Source organism: Myotis lucifugus, unplaced genomic scaffold (assembly GCF_000147115.1).
Source record: "Myotis lucifugus unplaced genomic scaffold, Myoluc2.0 scaffold_53, whole genome shotgun sequence".
Lineage (NCBI taxonomy): Eukaryota > Metazoa > Chordata > Mammalia > Chiroptera > Vespertilionidae > Myotis > Myotis lucifugus.
The window spans coordinates 2,701,194-2,721,792 of record NW_005871101.1 but is presented as its reverse complement, the minus strand read 5'-3'; the positions used below and the strand labels follow the sequence as shown (position 1 = coordinate 2,721,792).

The 20,599-nt window shown below is 41.3% G+C and overlaps 1 pseudogene; it reads right to left on the bottom strand.

Moving 5' to 3' along the window:
• Window positions 1-8,776: 8,776 nt before the first annotated feature.
• Window positions 8,777-12,962, bottom strand: LOC102433456 (annotated as a pseudogene).
• Between the last annotated feature and the right edge of the window lie 7,637 nt (window positions 12,963-20,599).

Here is a 20,599-nt window from a genome sequence, read left to right as displayed (position 1 = left end):
ATATATATTCCCCAAAAAATGTATACACACTTTAATAGCTGATAGCTCAATTTTGAAAATCAAATGTATTTTAATAAACACTGCCTTTATAATTATTTTAACCTGGGAACTTATATGCACATATGCATAACCCATGGACACAGACAATAGAGTGGTAAAGGCCTGGGAGGGAGGGTACAGGGTGGAGGGGGTCAATGGAAAAAAACAAACACTGAAACAAAGGAGACATCTGTAATACTTTCAGCAATAAATTTTTTTTTTAAAAAAAAAAGAAAGTTTAAAAACAGAAAACAAAGTGTGTGTATACATTTTTGGGACATCATATATCCTATATAATAAAAAGGCTAATATGCAAATTGACTGAACTGAGGAACAACTGGTCGCTATGACGCACACTGACCACCAGGGGGCAGATGCTCAATGCAGGAGCTGACCCCTGGTGGTCAGTATGCTCCCACAGGGGAGCGCCACTCAGCCAGAAGCCGGGTTCACAACTGGTGAGCTCAGTGGCAGTGGTGGGAGCCTCTCCTGCCTCTGCGGCAACACTAAGGCTGTCTGACTGATGTCTTAGGCCCGTTCCCCAGGGGAAGCGGGCCTAAGCCATCAGTTGGACATCCCCCGAGGGCTCCCAGACTGCTAAAGGGTGCAGGCTGAACTGAGGGACCCACCCTGAGTGCATGAATTTCATGCACCAGGCCTCTAGTATATATAAAAAACTGGCATGTGCAACTAGATCTTAACATTGCAATTTGAGCCCTAGCTGGTTTGGCTCAATGGGTAGAGTGTCGGCCTGTGGATTGAAAGGTCCTGGGTTCGATTCTGGCCAAAAGCACATGCCCAGGTTGTGGGCTCAATCCCCAGTAGGGGCCAATCAATGATTCTCTTTCATCATTGCTGTTTCTATCTCCCTCTCCCTTCCTCTCTGAAATCAATAAAAATATAAAAACAACAATAAAACAAAACAAAAACAACATTGCAGTTTGAATGGGCACCAATGTGTGTTTATGATTGAATTTTAGTTACATATTTTTAAGGGATGTTTGTGTGCTGGTGCCTATTCTCAGCATGAGTCGGGGTCATACCCACCTCATTTCATGCAGGCAGGGTCCTGATCACCTCCCCGCATGAGGCAACAGGACCTGAGCCACATGATGAGGGCCACTGAGAAGCTGACAGAAACATTGCTCTTCCTCTGGCCATCTGAATGTTAGTCTTTCTGGGTAATATATACAAAGTTATAATTTGATGACGCCTAATGTATCCATGTTAGCATATTCTCTCCCTGGGAAAACCACAGAAACAGTTCAAAGGGAAAGTAGGCTTTTATTTGTTTGTTTTTTAATCCTCATCCCAGCATATTTTTTCCATTGAGAGGGAAGAGAGAGAGAGAGAGAGAGAGAGGGAGAGAGAAACATTGACACATTGATTAGTTGTCTCCACACGCACCCCAACCAGGGCCAAGAATCGAACCCAAGACCTTTCAGTGTGAGAGCTCTAACCACTTAGCAATATTGGCTGCGGGAGTGGTTTTTAATGGGATTAATAAGCGCTCTTTCTTTTAAATATATGTTTATATTGCTTACATGACTTTTTTGTTGTATAGCGTTTCTAAAATTTGCTTTTCACTAATGTAGCTGCTAACCTTACTTTCAATACATAACATTGGTTGAGTTTAGATCCTAGCCAGGAAATAAAAGATTTGTGAAATTTACACGTGTAGTACTTTAGAATTATTTCATCAAACAAATTATTATGGTTGACTTAAGAAAAATGTATAGATGATCAAAGCAAATTAATTTGCTTAATGTACTTTTAAACTTATGGATATGGCAGATTTTCCATGTCTTTTTGGAGCACAAATTACAGGACCCATGCTGAGACCGTTTCTGAAGGAGACTGCCTTGTAACAAGATCGTCAGTGCTCAGTCCCTTAATTCCCTTGACTTGGGTCCAAGGCAGACCTGGCTACCCTCAAACTTACTATGGAGTGAAGTCCCATAGCTGTGACCGAGTGTGATACAGGTGTGCCCTGCTTTATGAAAAGCCACATCACAACGTGATTATTCGCTCCCTGCTATTTTATTAAATAATGAGTTCCCCTGGGACATTTAAAATATGATTTGACTTACAAAAACTTGATTTATACTCACTTTGCCCAGAAACATACCTATGGAGGTAAAGCTCTATTTTTTTAAATCGTGACACATGTCCCTTAGCAAATGTTTTATAAGCAGTCCATTTTCAAAGGTTAAGACAAGGAAGCATAGTTCTGAGACTGGGAGAGAAACAACTTCTGTACAGAGAATCAATTGTGCAGAGAAGAAACTGTAGGAACCAATCTGCTGAATTATCTACTTTGAGACTCACGTCGAAGTCTGACTTATGTTAGGATTTGGACTTCAAATGTTTCAGAAAATACAATTGTGCTGTGTTATAATACCAAAAAAAATCCAAATCAACTCTATAAACACTCTTGAAAAATACTCTTCAAAACTGAAGAATTTTCTGTTGCATAGAAAAACTGAGGAATAATTCTAAAATTGGTCTCGGCTTATACCCATTTAGAAGTAATAGTCTATGGGCGAAAATCCAGCTCATATCCAGGTTTTCACTTAGCTAGTTGGCATTGAACTGAAACTCTAAAATTGTATATACTGAACTCATCAGGACATTGGCGTTCTCAGGGGCTGCAGGCGACGGCTTCACTTCTGCCCGCAGTGGAAGCGCCAATGCAGAGAAACCAAAATAGTGAACACTACTTTCATGCCTCTTTTTCTGTTGTGTTTGTTTTATGCTAAGCTTTCCACAACATTTGTGTCCAAAATCTCTACAAAATCAACACTCATGCAAGTTTCCTCATTGCACTAAATGGGCAATCTGGTGCTCCCCGTGCCTCCCAGAGTGGTACAACATACAATCTTCCTACAACACAGTTCTGATAATATCATTCTCCTACCCAGAATCTTCACGCTCCCTTAGCTATTTTCAAGATAAAGACCCCAAATTTCACCTTTTATTCAAAGGCATTCTAGATATGCGGGAAAAACAGCAAAGAGAGGTGGGGAAGCATGAAGTCTGCACCAGAAGTGTGAAGAATCCCACTTCTGGGTTATGGGATTCAAGAAGAGACGTTATGGGAAATAGGTTTGTAACGAGAGGTTGGGCACATGCCACGGGAGACTTTGAATGAAAGACAAATATTTGGGGCTTTATCTTGAGAATAATTGAGAGACCTTGAAGATTTTGAATGGGGCCGGGAGGCATTATCAGAATTGTGCTTTAGGAAGATTAAGCAGGTAGTGGTGTGCAGAATGGAGCATACTTCCTCTCACATGTTCAGTCCACCCATCGTTTGAGATCCAAGACAAACATCACCTCCTCCAGGAAACTTTTGATATGCTTCTCTCAACTGGAAGCAATGTCCCCGACATCACCCTCCCATGGCATCTCTTCTTCACATGTTGGTTGTGTATGTCTATGGTCTCTCTTAATACACTGCAAATTTCTTGAGGGTTATTTGTACCCAACTCTTCTTGTCCTCCAGTGCTAAAGCACATCGTGCTAAGAGCTAGTAGCTCTTTCTAAAAAAAGGATTTCTATTTTTCAACAATGTTAGAAAATGCTCAGCAATCACCTTTTTAAATAGTGCCTCTCCTTCAGCCTCTCAATTCACTCTTTCTTGCTCTCTGATTAGACATATGGAGAATCCTACTGTGCTATCTTCCATGTTTCTTGGCCTCTCTTTCATAAATTCTATCTCTTTATCTCTGTGTTTAATTCTGAATAATTTCTTCAGATCAATATTTAAGTTCTCTGCCGTAGCTGGTTTGGCTCAGTGAATAGAGCGTCGGCCTGCAGACTAGGTTCCCGGGTTTGATTCTGGTCAAGAGCACATGCCTGAGTTGCAGGCTCGATCCCCAGTAGGGGGCATACAGGAGGCAGCCAATTGATGATTCTCTCTCATCATTGATGTTTCTATCTCTCTCCTTCTCCCTTCCTCTCTGAAATCAATAAAAATATTTTTAAAAAATATTTAAGTTCTCTAATTCTCTCTTTAGCTCTGTCTAATCAACTATTTAACCTGTTAATTTTTTCTACCTCAATTATGATTTTTTTCCTTTCTGTCATTTATACATTTTTTATTTTTATTATATATTTTTAAATATGTCCATTATTTTTTCACACTGCCCTGTTTCCTTATTTTCAGCCTCAAAGTTAAGTTTTTAAACATTGTAAGCATATTCTTTTACATGACAGTTCCATTATCTGAAGTTTCTAGAGATTTAATCCTGCTATTTGTTGTATCTACTGACCATTGCTCAGATAAATTGTTTTTCCTTATTTTCAAATTTAAATTGTTAGTTCACCATTAGCATGATATTATCTGGGGGATCATGTTTAAAATTACTTGAAGATTTATTTTTCCAGAGTGCTTTTACACTTGTTTTTATTCCATACCCTAGGGCAGTGATGGTGAACCTTTTGAGCTCGGCGTGCCAGCATTTTGAAAAACCCTAACTTAACTCTGGTGCCGTGTCACATATAGAAATTTTTTGATATTTGCAACCATAGTAAAACAAAGATTTATATTTTTGATATTTATTTTATATATTTAAATGCCATTTAACAAAGAAAAATCAACCAAAAAAATGAGTTCGCGTGTCACCTCTGACACGCGTGTCATAGGTTCGCCATCACTGCCCTAGGGTTATCATCAATTTTTTAATTTATTTATCAGTCTGGGATTTTTTTTAACCGTGGAGGAAGTGTAATTAGAACCCCAGACATGAGTAATAATGGGCCTGTTGGGAAGAATTGCCAGGGAGACATTTTTCTTTTTAATCCAGACTTGTTTTTTCATCAACACGGACTCCAGATGAGAAAGAATCTTCCCTGTTATCTCTTCTTATGGTAAGCTGATAATTTTCTATCTAGACCAATGGTGCAACTCTTTTTGAGACCCAGTTTCATGCAAGTGTACCTGTTCTCACCGCCCAAAGCATGTTGGACCAGGATTCTATGGCCTGATTCCATGAAGGTTTTCACACTTAAGCTCTGAGTTCTCAAAGCTATTAGCTCCACATTCTCTAACTACGGGCTGCCAGGATTTTTATCCCTTCTTGTGGTCAGCCCCAAGGACTTTCTTTCTTTCAAGAACATGTATTACTTATTAAGCAGAATGCTTCAGTGATTTGAGAAAGGAGGGATTGTAGATTATTTAGTCCATAAAAACACTGGGGTATCTAGATTTGAAAATATCTGTGGTGGTTTGCTGTTAGTGAGTTTCAGTTTCAATATCTTTTCTTGATTTTTTTTATTCAAAAGAAATCCTTAGGTCCCAAAATAAATATAGAACCAAATGTCAATTTTTAGTAGAATCACATGTTTTTGGTTAGTCTAAATTCTCTCATCCCACCTCCCTTATCTAGCCATCAATATTATGTTCAGCTTTCAAATATCATCTCAGATTCAGATTTCTGTCTAATACTTTCCTTAATTATAGTAATAACTAGGGGCCCGGTGCACAAAATTCGTGAACTGGGGTGTGGGGGGTGTCCCTCAGCCCAGCCTACCCCCTCTCACATACTGGAAACCCTCAGGGGATGTCCTAGTGACGGCTTAGGGCCGCTCCCTGCTCCCCTTGGGGAGCGGGCCTAAGCCGCAGTCTGGCCTCCCTTTGTGGGAGGTGACCAGGCTGATCAGGGGAAGGCATCAGCCCCATCACCCTGCTGCTGCAGACACTGCCAGTCACCGCAGCCAGCAAGGTTTTTTCATCAGCACGGACTCCAGTCCCTTCACCATGAAAAACTGACAACTTTCTTTAGGCATTTCAAGATGTGTCTTTCATATAATAATAATTTCTTTATTATTTTTTTTACCCTCACCTGAGGATATGTTTCCATTGATTTTTAGAGAACGTGGAAGAGAAAGGGAAAGACAGAGAGAAACATCAAAGTGAGAGGAACACTTTGATTGGTTGCCTCCTGCATGAGCCCTGACCTGGGCCCCGGCCAGGGAGGAGCTTGCAACCTAGGTACATGCCCTTGGTCAGAATTGAACCCAGACCCTGCGGTTGGCAGGCCAAGGCATTATCCACTGAGCCAAACCAGCTAGGGCAGGATATGACATTTCTTAGCCCTCCAGCAGTGGACCTTCGTTTTTTTCGCCAGGAGTGTGGTGAAAAACCCTAGATCACCTTTTTGCATTCTTATTACTAAGAATATTACCAGTGGCATACAGGGAGCTTAGCCAATGAGCAGTCAGAAAAGGTGTTTCCTCTGTAGTTCACACCAATCGCTGGCTTGGTCCCCACGGCCCAGGCCTGACGCCTCTGGCCCAGGCTTCAGGCCTGGCAGGGGACCCCCATCTCCCTCCGATCGCCAGATCGGCCCCTCGCCCAGGCCTGACGCCTTGGCCAGAGGCGTCGACCCCCATCACCCTCCAATCACCGGATTGGCCCCTTACCCAGGCCTGACGCCTCCGCCAGAGGTGTCAGGCCTGGGCAGGGGACCCCCATTTCCCCCCCATCACCGGCTTCTGGGCAGCTTCTGGGGCTTCAGGGGCTGGCCTGCGGCCCGGGATGGTGGCTCGTGCTGGGGCCAGCCTGCGGCCCAGGATGCAGTATGCAAATTAGCCGCCATCTTTGTTGGCAGTTAATTTGCATATTGCACTGATTAGCCAATGGGAGGCGTAGCGAAGGTGTGGTCAATTACCATGTTTGTCTATTATTAGATAGGATAATTACAAAACAACAACAATCATTTCTTAAGTAATTACTCTGTTAAGCACTACCTTATTTTCTAAGTAACCTCACGACATTTTTAGCCCCATTGTTGAGGGGATGAAACTAATGTTCCTAGAAGTTAAGTGACTTGTTCAGGGTGACCTAGCTAGTAATAGGTTGACCATATAAAATTGCTAATACTTTACTGATTTTTCCCATCCCCCCAAAAATCACATAGTTCAATCTAATAAATAGTGAAGGGGGAATCAAATTCATATTTTTGTAACTTCATATGCTTTCCCCTAGATAACAGCCTCTCTACTACACTAATTAATCCTTTTTATAGGCTACTTCAGCACTTTTATACCATCTGTCTTGACTAACTTTCCTCATTTGACCTTCTGTTATTATAATGTATGTTCACCTGTCTTCTCCAGTGGACTGTAAACTCTGATGATTGTGCCTTAACTTCAAACCCCCAGCACTTAGCACAGTACATAAGTCTTCAATAATTTTTTAAATAAAGTAAGTTACTCAAGTATTGGCTAATATTTGTGTGTAGTTGATGTGCTTCTGAGATTGTCTTTGTCTCATTTTCTCTTGGTGGAAGTTTTAAAATATGGTCTCAAGGTCTTTGACATTTTTTCCCCGTCGAGAGGTAGTGTCTGTGTCTCCTTTCCATGAATCTAGGCAGACTTGTGACTGCTTCGATCAGTAGAGGAGAATAGGAGTGATGTTGTACAACTTCCATAAAAGCCCATGCAGCTTCTGCCTGAGTGTCTTGGAACATTTGCTCTCTGAATGCTACCATGTGTCCTCTATCTCAGAATGCAGTGACCACATTGTGAGAAGCCCAAACCACATGGAAAGACCTCATGTAGGTTCTCCAGCCAACCGGCCCCGCAGAGCCCAAGCTTTGAGTTATCCTAGCCCAGGTACCAGGCAGGTGAGTGAAGAAGTCATGGATGGTTCCAGCTCTCAACTGTCTGAGTCTCCTCCAATCATTTGAGTCTCACCAGCTAAGGAACAGATATTGTGAAGTAGAGACAAGCCATCTTTTTCTGTCCTGTCTGAATTCCTGTGAACATAATAACATGATTATTGCTTTACACCATGACATTTGGGATAGTTTGTTGTGCAGCAGTAAACAACTAAAGCATTGCCTTCATCCGTCCTGTCAGTGATAGCCTGGTCAGCTCTGAACGCTCTACAGGTTGGGCTGGTAGTAGTATAAGGGCATGAACTAACTCCTTTTCCCTACAGAAAAGGGCCTGAGAGTGGGTGGCTATTACCATATCCAGAATCAAAAGTGTGCTCCAAGTGGATGTCCGCTTCTGGACATGTTCTGAACATTTGGCTCTCACCCTGTGTGCTGAGTCTGTCTCACAGACGTGCTATCCTGGCCAAGGACTGAACCCAATCTGGTTGGCTGAGAGCAGTGACCTCCCAACTCATTATTGTCACTGCCCTTTCTTAGGTCTGGACCTTGCCTCTGCCATCCCTCACACTGACTGACAGGTCCACTTAACCTACAGCAGCCAAGCCACTCACCAGAAGTGGACCGAAAGCCCTGGTTCCCATTCTACCCTCTTGTTCAGGACCACTCAAAGGTCTGTTCTAATCCAGGCTGCCAGCCAAGCTTTGCCTTCATGGATTTGGTAATTTGGACTCTGGCCCCTCCTTAGAAGCACACAGCTCTTTCTTCACTCCCAGCCATCCTAACCAATATGTTCCTTCTCCTTAGCAAGATTTCTTGTAACGGCAGACACCCCTGCAGAGATAAGGAGGCAGGGTGAGCAGTGTGAGGTGGTGGTCAGTAGGGGGCAAGTGGACCTCCAGGCAAGCCGAGAGGCAGAGACAGCCAGAACTCTTGGGACTGCTGTGCTGGAGTTTCTGGCATCCAGTCCCAAGCATTATGTGGAAAAGCAGCAGGGACAGCCATGGTGTTTTGCTAGATCAGTCCTGTGCCATGGGAGGGCATTTCTCCTAGCTGTTATGTACAACTTGCAAGCCTGGGTCTCTGGTTCCCCCAGAGATCTGTAAAGGGCCTACTTTTTTTTTTAAGGCAACAAATCTTTATTAAACACCTGCAAAGTTACTAGGAGGAGGCCATGATGCTGGACACACTGTCAAAGCCCATCTTCACCATGATGTTCTTGGGCTACACATGAAGATCGGCCCCATTCATCAGCGCTCCAGCCTACTTGCTCACCACACCTCTATTTTAGTTGACTGTCGGGGTCAGGTCTCCTAGCTTCTCCACCAGCAGCCAGCGACGATGTGCTGATAAGTGACATCCACAACATGGCAGATAAATTAGATAAATTTCCAGGCAGAATCTTCAAAACCAGTTATATCTTCCAAAAGATACATGTTTTCATCCAGGGCTTGCCGGAAGGCCTGGAAGTGGCAGGTCTCCAGCAGGTCTCAGAGGTACAAAATCTGTCGGACGGGCTGTTCTTCTTGATGGGCCTGGTTAATCGTGAAGTTACTGTGGGGCAGGCATCGTGGTGAAAGGCTTTAGCAGGATCTGGGTGGTGATCATGGCCTGAAAGAAGGCTGGATAGAACTGCTACCACTTCAGGACAGCCAGGCTGGCTTCCAGATCATAGGCGTTCTCCTTGACCTGTGTCTCCACATAGTGCTCCAGGGAGGCCAGCTTCTCAGAACTGTGTCCTTGAGCAACTTGTCCACGTTCGCTCTCCTCTGCTCAAACTCTGCTGTGACTGCTGTTGCTTTCCACTCGAGGGATGGAGCCAAAGTACCGGCAGGTGCAGGGTCCTCGAGGACTAGAAAAGGAAGTGATCTGGTCTACTGTCTTTTAATAACACTTTTCTGCTTAAACCAGCCAGAATGGATTATTTTGTCTGGAATTAAGAGCACTGAATTTACCATCTTCCAACGTGTTGTGATCTTTGAATCATTCAGAAAATCCTACAGCCATAGACCATTTATTTAATTTTTGTTCGTAGACCCTGACAGATAGTACTATTAATACTGAAGATTATCATGAGCTCTACTGTACTAGTAGAAAATTAACAAGTACCATTCAGTAATGTTAAAAGCAATGACCAGATATAATAAATGTAGTATTGATAATAAAAGGCTTTAACTGTTAAAAAACAAATTTATGGTTCACTCCCTTTTGGCATTTCTATTTTGGGGGAAGGTTCATAAGAGTTCACAATAATACACATATGTAATTTATGAGCATTTTGGAAATACATGAAAAAAATACTGCATAGTATGCATGACCAAAAAAATTTGGAAACCACTGCTGTAAATTCAAAGTATTCATTCTTAAAGAGACCTTAAAGAACATCTAATCTAGTAGTTTGTAAAAAAAATTTTGATGGTAGAAATCTTTCTTCAAAGGAAGCCCCAATACCTAAAACAAACAATATATTTGGTAGGGTCCCTCCTCTGCTACTTTCCTAAAGGGTCCAGAGCAGTGCTATTTGCAAACCACTGATATTCTAGACCTCTCTCACTTTGCAGATTAGGAAACTGAGGCCACAAAAGTAAATGACTTGGCCAAGATGACTTTTCTATTTGACGACTGAACTGGGGCTCAACCTACATTTCCTGAGTCACTTTTTGGCCAGAGTTCTCTCCACGATATTACATTATTTCATTGAAATGCTCGTCTGGTGATGCTCTTTTCCTTTGTGTTCTGAGATGTTGAGAGGTGTTTGCCAGTCTGCGTCTGGGGAGTGTCTGAGAAGCTGGAGGGAAGTATTGGAGAGCCCCTATCCACTACCCAACCCTCAGAATTTCCAAGCAAGGTTGATCATATAAAAAAAATTTTTTAATGAGTTCACTATGTATTTTGTTTCTGCTTCTTCTTGCCTGTTGGCTTTAGTCGAAAGAATCTGGATTGGAAGCTCAGCCAAACATTTTCAGCGGATCCAATCGCAGTCACGCTGTCATCCGATAGAAATGTAGCATCACCCGAACCGCTGGGCTCTTGTTCACACATGTGGCTTCCAACCAGCAAAGGAATAAACTATAGTGACTACAAGCAAATATCGCTGAACTTCACTGAGATTGATGACAATGGTAATAAAAATAGTCGTTTCCATGACCAACACTACCAGTAAGTCAACAGTTAAAAGGGGATAGTTTTAAGAGTAACCAATGCATTAGCTCTTGTCAATGAGATTCCTTTTGGCAGTAATATATGCTGGGGATTAAGTTAAACCAAATGTTTGTAACAATGGAAATGTAGTCATGTTAACAGTTAGGATTATCGTCCCAGTGAATATTTACTGTAGTTACATTCAAATTTACCCTTTTGGACACTGTTTGATTATTTTCATCTCTTATTGATAAATTCCATTTTAGATTCAAACCAGCAGAAAGCATCCTTTGACATTTTAAAAGCCTTGAATTTTATTTTCTTTTAACATTTTTATGCTTTTTTTTTTTTTTTTTTTTACTGCTGATTCCCTGCTGCCTGCGCAGTGGAGGGAGTATGCAACAAAAGCCCTGCTTGAGAAAGTTCTGTAAGTGTTTCAGCCACATTTTCCTTTACTTGGAGCTCATAATGCTCGGACCCAGCCATGGCTGAACACTACATGGCTTTTTCCTGATTTCTCTTTGATTTTCCATCTGTTTTCTGCCACTTGGTTACTTTGTGGCCAGGCTGGTAAGAGGCCCAAAGTTGACTTTATAGCCTGGGAGATTACCTGTTCCCTGCGCCTAGAGGGAGCCAGTGCAGAAAGGCCCATCCAGATATGACCTCACGTGAAGCAAACCTTCTGCTGGCTCCTGGGGTGACTCTGGCTGTTCTGAGTGCAGGATTCAGCAAGACTAGGAACGAGTGTTGTGTATCACAAACATACTTTGTTATTTAAAGGACTTCTTCTGAAATTGCTCTGTAATAATATTTTTTGTTGATTAATATACAGAAAATGCATTTTATCTCATTAAGCCAATATGTGACACTTGGTCATGTTTTTAACCTGTAGAATAAATGGAGGAGGGTGATAGGGAATTTGCACTTTGGGTTGCTTTGCTGTGGTTTCCTTTGATTACTTTTGATCATATACATCCAAGGGTGATGTGTATTCCTCCACACTGAGAGGAGAGAGGCCCCACGAATGATTTCAGAACACCCAGGACTCGTGAGCTTCGAGGGGGCCCTCACAGAGCCTCGCCATGCTGCTGAGCTTGTCCTTCCCTTTCCCAGGCTGCCACACCCCAGCGATGTTCATAACAATGGAAACATCCTTCTGTTAATAGTTGGAATTATGGTCCCAGTTAATATTTACTGTAGTTACATTCAAATTTACCTTTTTGGACACTGTTTGATCAGGGGAGGAAGAAACCCTTGCTCATTCCCAGGTGGCTCCCAGGCCACCATACAAACATCAGTTGTTCCGTGGCCCCGCTCCTAGAGAATCACTGGTCCTCAAGTGTGAATTGATTGTCCATCTGCTGTTACATAGTGGTTTTTATAGTGAGTTGCATCTATAATCACCTACAAAGCTTTATTAAAACACTGACGCTGAGGTTCCATGCCAAACCAACTAAACCAGCACTTTTGGTGGTGGGGCATGAACAACACTATGTGTTAATGGCTCCCCTGAAGATTTCCACTTAAGTACTCTCCCTGCAATGTCTTTGATTTCATGGAGATCTTTGATCCATTGGCCCAATTGCCTTTTTCCCCATTCATCACTTTCTTGTGTTATGATATACAGATACCCATAGTCCCTAATTATAATCATGGGCAAACATTCAATCTCTCCCCACTGTTATATTCCCCTAGTAAACTCCCCTAACACCATTAAACTCACTATTACAACTACTCCAGGCCTGGACCAGATCTCCCAGAGATTTCATATGTTTATGGAAAAACATATAACCAACCATGTTGGCTGTTTTAACTTTAAAACCAACACAAATCTCAGTTGGGCACACAGCACAGTTCAAAACCCCTATTAATGCTTTCAGATGTTCAGTTCATACTATGTCCTCTATTTTCTTCTCCAAATCTCCTATATTCCCTTCTTCTCCCCACCAATCTTGGCAGATCCCTCATAATTCATTGGGAACAATGCAGATATCAGACAGAATTCCTCATCTTCCTGCCTCCAACTCTACAAAACATCTCTATCCACACTCTCTGCCCTCCCCCTACTGGCTATGGATAAAATCTCCCTATTTCTATCAGAGACCAACCTTCCATTTCTGCTCTTGATCTCTTCTCCTTCTGTCTTTTGAGGGACTTCATTCTTCCCTTCATAGGAATGCACTGTCAATTTCTTCCATTTTTACAAATATGCTTCAGTATCTTCCATCTTAAAACAAAACACATGTTCCTTAACTCTACATCCACCTTGGCTGTCACACCATATCACTGCTTCTCTTCCCTTTAAAACTTCTTTAAAGAGTTGTTTTGAGTGTCACTCCCCACTTCCTCAATACTCCAGTGAAAACAATATTATCAAGATTGTCTTCCAAACAACTTTTCTTGGATATCTAAAAGGAACCTAAACTTATTATGTCCACAAACAATTTCTTTTTTTTTTAACTCCAAAAAATAACCTGGTCCTTCGCCAGTCTTCCCATTTAACTCAATCGCACCTCATCCAATTAGTTCAAGCCTTGATCCATCTCTTTTTCTCACACCCCATATGCAATTCATCAAAATGTTTTATTGGCTGTTCTTCCAGAATATATTCTGAATCCATTCACTTTTCTCCATTTCCTATCACTCCAATCAATCACCATTATGCTTCATTTGGACTTACCCAACAGCCTCCTGACAGTCTCCTATCTCCACTCTTGCCTCATAATGTTCATTTTCTACACAGCAACATGTGTGTGCTTTCAAAACACAGATGAGATCATGTCCAACAGCTTGCCGTTACACTTAGAATAAATCCAAACATTCTTAAGGCCTGATGGACCTGGGTATGGCCTTCTCATCAAACCTCATCTTAGACACCTACTCCCACCTTTGCTCCAACATGTATGTTTCTCAGTTACTCCAGAAAATCCCAACACCTTCACTCCTGCTGGGTCTCCTAAAATGCTCGCCTCCCTTGGCCGATCAATGATTCTCTCTCATCATTGATGCTTCTATCTCTCTCTTTCTCTCCCCTCCTCTCTCTGAAATCAATAAAAACATATTTTTTTAAAAAAAGATTCTAGCATTGAAAAGCATTAAGATTTTTTAAAATAATAATAAAACAAAATGCTTGCTTTCCAGACCTTCTATTGTCAGCTCCTATTCTAGCTCAACAGTCACTTTCTCTCCCTGACCATTCATTCTAAAGCAGTCACCACTTTTTATTATGTTGCTTTTTATTTTTATAACCCATCACTTTTTTATTATGTTACTTCTTTTTTTCATGGTACTTGTTCAACAAATGAAGTTATTTTAGTTGACACCTCAAGAGCAGATAAAGCTAGTTTTAAAAATATTCTCCAGGGATTTGTTTAATAAGGAAAAGCCTTTGGGTGAGATAAACCCTGAGGAAGTCTAGAAACAATACCTCATCATTAAGGGCAGTGCCTGGATTGCACAGGTGAGTAGTATTGACTTTCTCGAATGTCCTTCGGAAAGGTTTGAATTTTGGTGGTTCTAATCAGTATTTCAGCTCTTGCTCTAACATCCAGATTCTTTGACTAAGGTGCACGCCCAAAAGAATTTTGGATCATATGTTTTATGTTCCTCTATCTCAGCAAGAAGCCACCAGCTCAGGGGACTTCTTTCATCTTTCTTGCCAATGTTTAAACTATCAGGATCTGGCTTGGAACAAGTTTAGTGATGATCTAAGGACTCTGGTCTTTACTTCTCATAGAGTAAAAGCCCTTCCATGGTTAGTTTAAGAAGTAATTATTTTTCCACTAAGCTTCCTTTCGATAAAGGACATAACTAATTTTGCCTCTTTCCGAGTGATAACACCACAAGCCACTTTGAGAAGCTAAGTGGGAGATGTCCATTTTGAATTCTTTGATACCACTGACAAATGAGAAATATACATGGATAATTTTCCTTTACTGCCAATGTGTATCAAACAGCACACGTATTATAAAATAAATTTCTCATCCCTACTGTAATAATAGAGGGGTTGAAGGAGGGGTTAATTCACAAAATCTGGAATCAGTGTTCAGCCAACGGTAATTGTAATAATCATCACCATCAGCCTGATCAGTCCCGTGGGGCGTAAGTCAGGACCTAAAGTAATGCATTTTTATCTAAGCTGATGAAAAATTTTACCTGAGATCCAGAGCAGCCTCTCAAGAAGCCAAATTTGATGACTGCCACTGGCAGCAGTGAATATATTGAATTCCTAGGTCAGAATTATTGTTTTAAGTGTTTTCTGAGTGAAACCATATTCGAAGGAATCTGAAATTTCATTCTCATGTTGAAAAATCTTTACAAGTCCTATGTATGAAATGGAAACAGAACAAATGTGGATAAATGATTAGAAATTTATTAAGCAAGGAAGGTAATATCAGCAGCAATATATATTACAGAGAAATGGAGACCAACCTCCGCTTCCTGGTTTGGGGGTTCCCTTTAAAATAACATGCAAGGGAATGGCTGGCGGTGGGGGGGTAGATGCCGGAATGAGAGCAGGCAACATACGTGGTTTACAGAATAAAACCATAAAATCTCAGGATTGAAATGGATCTGAGGCTTGAATCCCATTTTTAACATTAAGGTGAACCTTTACTATGTATCAAGCATTCGTTCTGTTCAGGGTTCAGAAGTAAGGGCTTAGGCTCTATCTTTAAAGATAGAATAGTCTTGAACAGGACTATCAGTTAAGATGCAATTCAAATAAAACAATCCTGGTCCTGTTCAGGTAGCTCAGTTGGTTAGGGCGGCATCCAGATATCTCTCTCTTTCTTCTTTGACTCTGCAGCAGCCTGTAAGCCGCTCCAGGCTATAGCACATCCTATCAGCAGCTTCAGAAGTCCCAGTGAAGCCCTAACCGGTTTGGCTCAGTGGATAGAGCATCAGCCTGTGGACTGAAGGGTCCCAGGTTCGATTCCAGTCAAAGGCATGTACCTTGGTTGCGGGCACATCCCAGTAGGGGGTGTGCAGGAGGCAGCTGATCGATGTTTCTAACTCTCTATCCCTCGCCCTTCCTCTCTGTAAAAAATCAATAAAATATATATTTAAAAAAAAAAAGAAGTCCCAATGAAGTTCTGAGTATGGCCCAGCCAGCGTGGCTCAGAGGTTGAGCATCGACCTATAAATCAGGAGGTCACAGGTCCATTCCTGGTAAGGGCACATGCCTGGGTTGCGGACTCGACCCCCAGTGTGGGGCATGCAGAAGGCAACTGACCAATGATTTAATTTAAAAAATATTTTTAAAAAAAATCTGACCATGCATCTCATTGGAAGAACTTGGGACATGTGTCCATCATTCTCCCCCATCACTGTGTACAGCAGCGGTTCTCAACCTGTGGGTCGAGACCCCTTTGGGGGTCGAACGACCCTTTCACAGAGGTCGCCTAAGACCATCGGAAAACACATATATAATTACACATTGTTTTTGTGATTAGTCACTATGCTTTAATTATGTTCAATTTGTAACAATGAAAATACATCCTGCATATCAGATATTTACATTACGATTCATAACAGTAGCAAAATTACAGTTATGAAGTAGCAACAAAAATAATTTTATGGTTGGGGGTCAGCACAACATGAGGAACTGTATTAAAGGGTCGCGGCATTAGGGAGGTTGAGAACCACTGGTGTACAGGAATGGGATATGCTGATTGCGCAAGGCTGAATTCCATGTCCACCTCTGCAGCCTTCACCAGACCACTTGAACTAAGAGTGAGAAAGAAGCGTCTCCAAAGGAAAACTATGAGTAAATAAAGCAGACCAAAGTAGCACATGAGAATAAAATTATTTTAGTGATATTTAGGTGTAATGCATGAGACATAGGGGAACAATTGGCTAATTTGGGGGAGGGGCAGGAAAGACTGGCGTAACACTGGAATTCAGGCTTGAGTATCTGGGTATGATGTTGGCAATAACCAAGCTGTTGACTGTGTACATGGAGAACCAAGTAGGGAATGAGAGGGGGACTGAGGAGGTTGGAGATAATAATAATAATTTATACTAATAAAAGAGTAATATGTTAATTAGACCAGATGTCTTCCCGACATCCATCCGGACGTCCTTCTGCACAAAGCCACGGTGGCGGGGGTCAAGGCAGAGGTGGTTAGGGGCGACCAGGCCAGCAGGAGAGGGCAGTTAGGGGTAATCAGGCTGGCAAGCAGAGGTAGTTAGGGGTGATCAGGCCAGCAGGGGAGCAGTTAGGGGCGATCAGGCCAGCAGGCAGAGGTGGTTAGGGGGTATCAGGCAGACAGGCAGAGACAGTTAGGGATGATCAGGCAGGCAGGCAGGTAAGCAGTTAGGATCCAGTGGTTCCAGATTGCAAGAGGGTGCAGGCCAGGCTGAGGGACATGCCACCCTCCTCCCACCCCCGTGCACTAATTTTGTGCACCGGGCCTCTAGTAATAATAATAATAATAATAATAATAATAATAATATAATACAACTACACTCCCTGGCAAGCCAAGAGAAAAGAAACAGCAGCAAGTAACAGAAAATATAGTTCTAACATTTAGAACAGACCACTGGACTGGAGATACTGATTTTTAAAAATTCTTTAGTTCTACCTTTGTTTATATAGGCACTTAAAGAAGCATTTATTTTAATATGCAAAGCACTATGATTTTGAAATTTTTCTAAACACATCCTGCCTCAGTTATCTTGATTATACTTTCAATTCTCCAATGTCTTCTTTCCTCTTTCTCTTAGATAATCAATATCTTTAAAACACCGAAACAAGGGATTAAATTGCAACAGTTTGAGAGGAATAGTGACTGGAACCTGCAGCCATAATGAAAAATAGCATCTAAATTTTTGAACCCACATGAAGCCAATACATTGTCCCTCAGTCAGGTTTAATTAAAGTGCCACATTTGTCTGCTCCAAAAGCGTATGAATAAATCTTCAAAGCCAAATTAGTATTTTAAAATACGAGTTGGCCAATGCAATATGAGTTAGCGTAAAAGCAGATTAAAATGCTATTTCTATTTTGAAACAACATAGTTAAAGATTTACAAACTTTAAACAAGATTCCTCGTACATAAATTTGGTCTTTCTTTTAGCTGTGATCACTATAACAGAGATTTAGTGGCCTGGTTTCAAAAGAACAAGAACAATTTTATAAAATATCTCTTAAATCTACATTAGGTGTATTAATCCCTTAAACTGGAAATAACTTTATTTTGAATACATCTCTGAGGGTATACATGGTTGTCAGCCACTCAATACTACCACTGTTACTAGTACATATTGATAAAAATATTTCTAAAAATAGATAAGAAATTCAATTTACTGCATGTTAATAACAGATTATTCTGAAAGAAGACAGAACATTCATGCTCTGTAATAGACAGTGTTAGATGTCTAGCCAACAACCATTCTCCTCCCTCTTCTCTTTTCTTATAGAACCTGGGTTGCTTATAGATGTGTACTTTCCCTCCCAGGCCTTAGCATCAGAGGAGGTTGGCCCTGCTTCTGTCTCAGAGGGAAATCCCAATTGGTCTAAGACCATCATGATGGTCCCATTCCCCTCACAATTATTGATCCAGACATTTGTTTGTGTGATTTTTTAGGGCAAGTTTTCTGGGAAGCAACTGGAATGAATTTCTTTACTCTTAAAAAGAGCCACAAGGGAGAGACCAACTCTTACCTCCCATAACCACCTTGCCGCCTAGAGGTGAGCTAGCCTGAAGACAGCCCACATACTGAGAAGGGCACAGTGGAAAGATGGAGAGAACCTCAGTCCTGGTTGATGTTGAGCCACTGAATAAATCAGTCCTGAAGTCATTAGAGTGGGAGACTTTTATGTAAAATAATATTTCCTTTTTTAAAAAAATATTTTTTATTGATTTCAGGGAGGAAGGGAGAGGGAGAGAGAGATAGAAACATCAATGATGAGAATCACTGATTGGCTGCCTCCCAGCCCACAACCCGGACATGTGCCCTGATCAAGAATCTAACTGTGACCTCCTGGTTCATAGGTCGATGCTCAACCACTGAGCCATGCTGCCGGGCATAACGTTTCCTTTTTTTTTTCTTTTAACAGTTGTGAGGTGGATTTTTTGTAACTTGTGGCCAAAGGATCCTGATACACAATTTCATTGTTTTTTTAAACTATTATAATAGTGAGAGGTTAAGAAAAATAATAGCAAAAAGTGACATGATAAAAAAAAAACAAAATATATTTTTTATTTCTAGGAATTTACATTCTTCAGATATACTCATGTCCCATGCAGAGAGATATAGTAATGTCTAGGGGTTGTTCATGTAAATGTCCCTGAATAGGAGAGTGGCTAAATTATTTCCAGTAAAACATACTGTTGACTCCCTGCTCTACTTCTACTACCTCCCGATGGGCCTGGTCCTCCAGTTAGCACAGATTGCCATCTAAGCAGTGGCTGCCACAAATGCCACAATCTCCAGCCAACTTACACAAATCACCAGGACAGCCACCACTGTAGCCCGCGGTTCCTCCCTAGCAGCAATGTAAATCATGATGACCAGGTGGACGTGGCACTGTATGGTTGATTATCTTCACTGCCTTTGACCGAAGTCTATTGCAAAACAAATCCTTGGTACCCCTAAGATTTCACACATGCCAGCTCAGTTTAACCCCTTTCATATCCCTCAACTTCTCTCACTTTACCCCATTTCTTGTCTCAGCACCTTCTCCCCCGCAGACTCTACCCTAGACTTTTCTGGTAAACCTAGCTAGAACAAGTGCATGCTAGACCTGTAATGTCTGCTTACTTCATTTTTACGTTATTGTTCTCATGATAGCATGAGATGGGCATCATTTGCCAGCTTAACCAGGAATGGTGTATGTATAGTTTACGTTTACCAAAACCGGATTCTCTCTGGCCAAACTCACTTTTGTAGCATTGGATCATTCTGAAGTTCATCACAGCGTTCAGGTGACTTTACGGGTCCCCAGTTTCACCTATCGTATTTCTCATAATGTATCCGTTAAGGTGAACGAATTGACATGACAAATAGACCAATGCATGTAATGGCTCCAAAAATAGAATATTTGTTCTTGCTCTTGACACAGTCCTGTTAGACAGTGTAGGCCAATGCATTGGCTCTCTTCCATGTAGTAATTCAGGGACCCACATTTCTTCTATATTGTGAATCTGTCATTTTTAAAGGCATTGTCATTATCTGCATTCAGCCCGAGGAAAAGGAAAAAGCAAAGAGGAGCATGAGTGGGAAGGTTTTATTTGCTCAATGTTTTCTCTCCTGAAAGGTGGCTGCGCTCCATAGATCACCTTTTTGTTTGGTAAACCAATATATAGAACATCAAATTGGTTGTTGCACATCAACATGTTTTCTGTTCCACATCTAATTAGGAGAAGTTATGATCTGTCTAGAATTGCCTCCTAAATTGAGTTTAGTGAGTATTAATATGTTTAAGAGCACAAAACTTCTCAGAGCATATATTTAGAACTAATAACATAACTGGGAACTAAAATTAAACTGTTTATGGGTAACATTTTATTTAGACATTCTCCAACTTGCACAAAATGAGGGACTAGATGACATATTACTACCTGAAAACAATTATTCAACTTATTTTCTTTTTGGGAATTAAAAAGTGTTCCTCGTTTTTGATATTTATTAGTTTAATATCCCTATGGAACCATTTAATCATAGAAGGTTAATCTTCCCCTACAACAGTGGTCGGCAAACTCATTAGTCAACAGAGCCAAATATCAACAGTACAACGACTGAAATTTCTTTTGAGAGCCAAATTTTTTTAAACTTAAACTATCTAGGTAGGT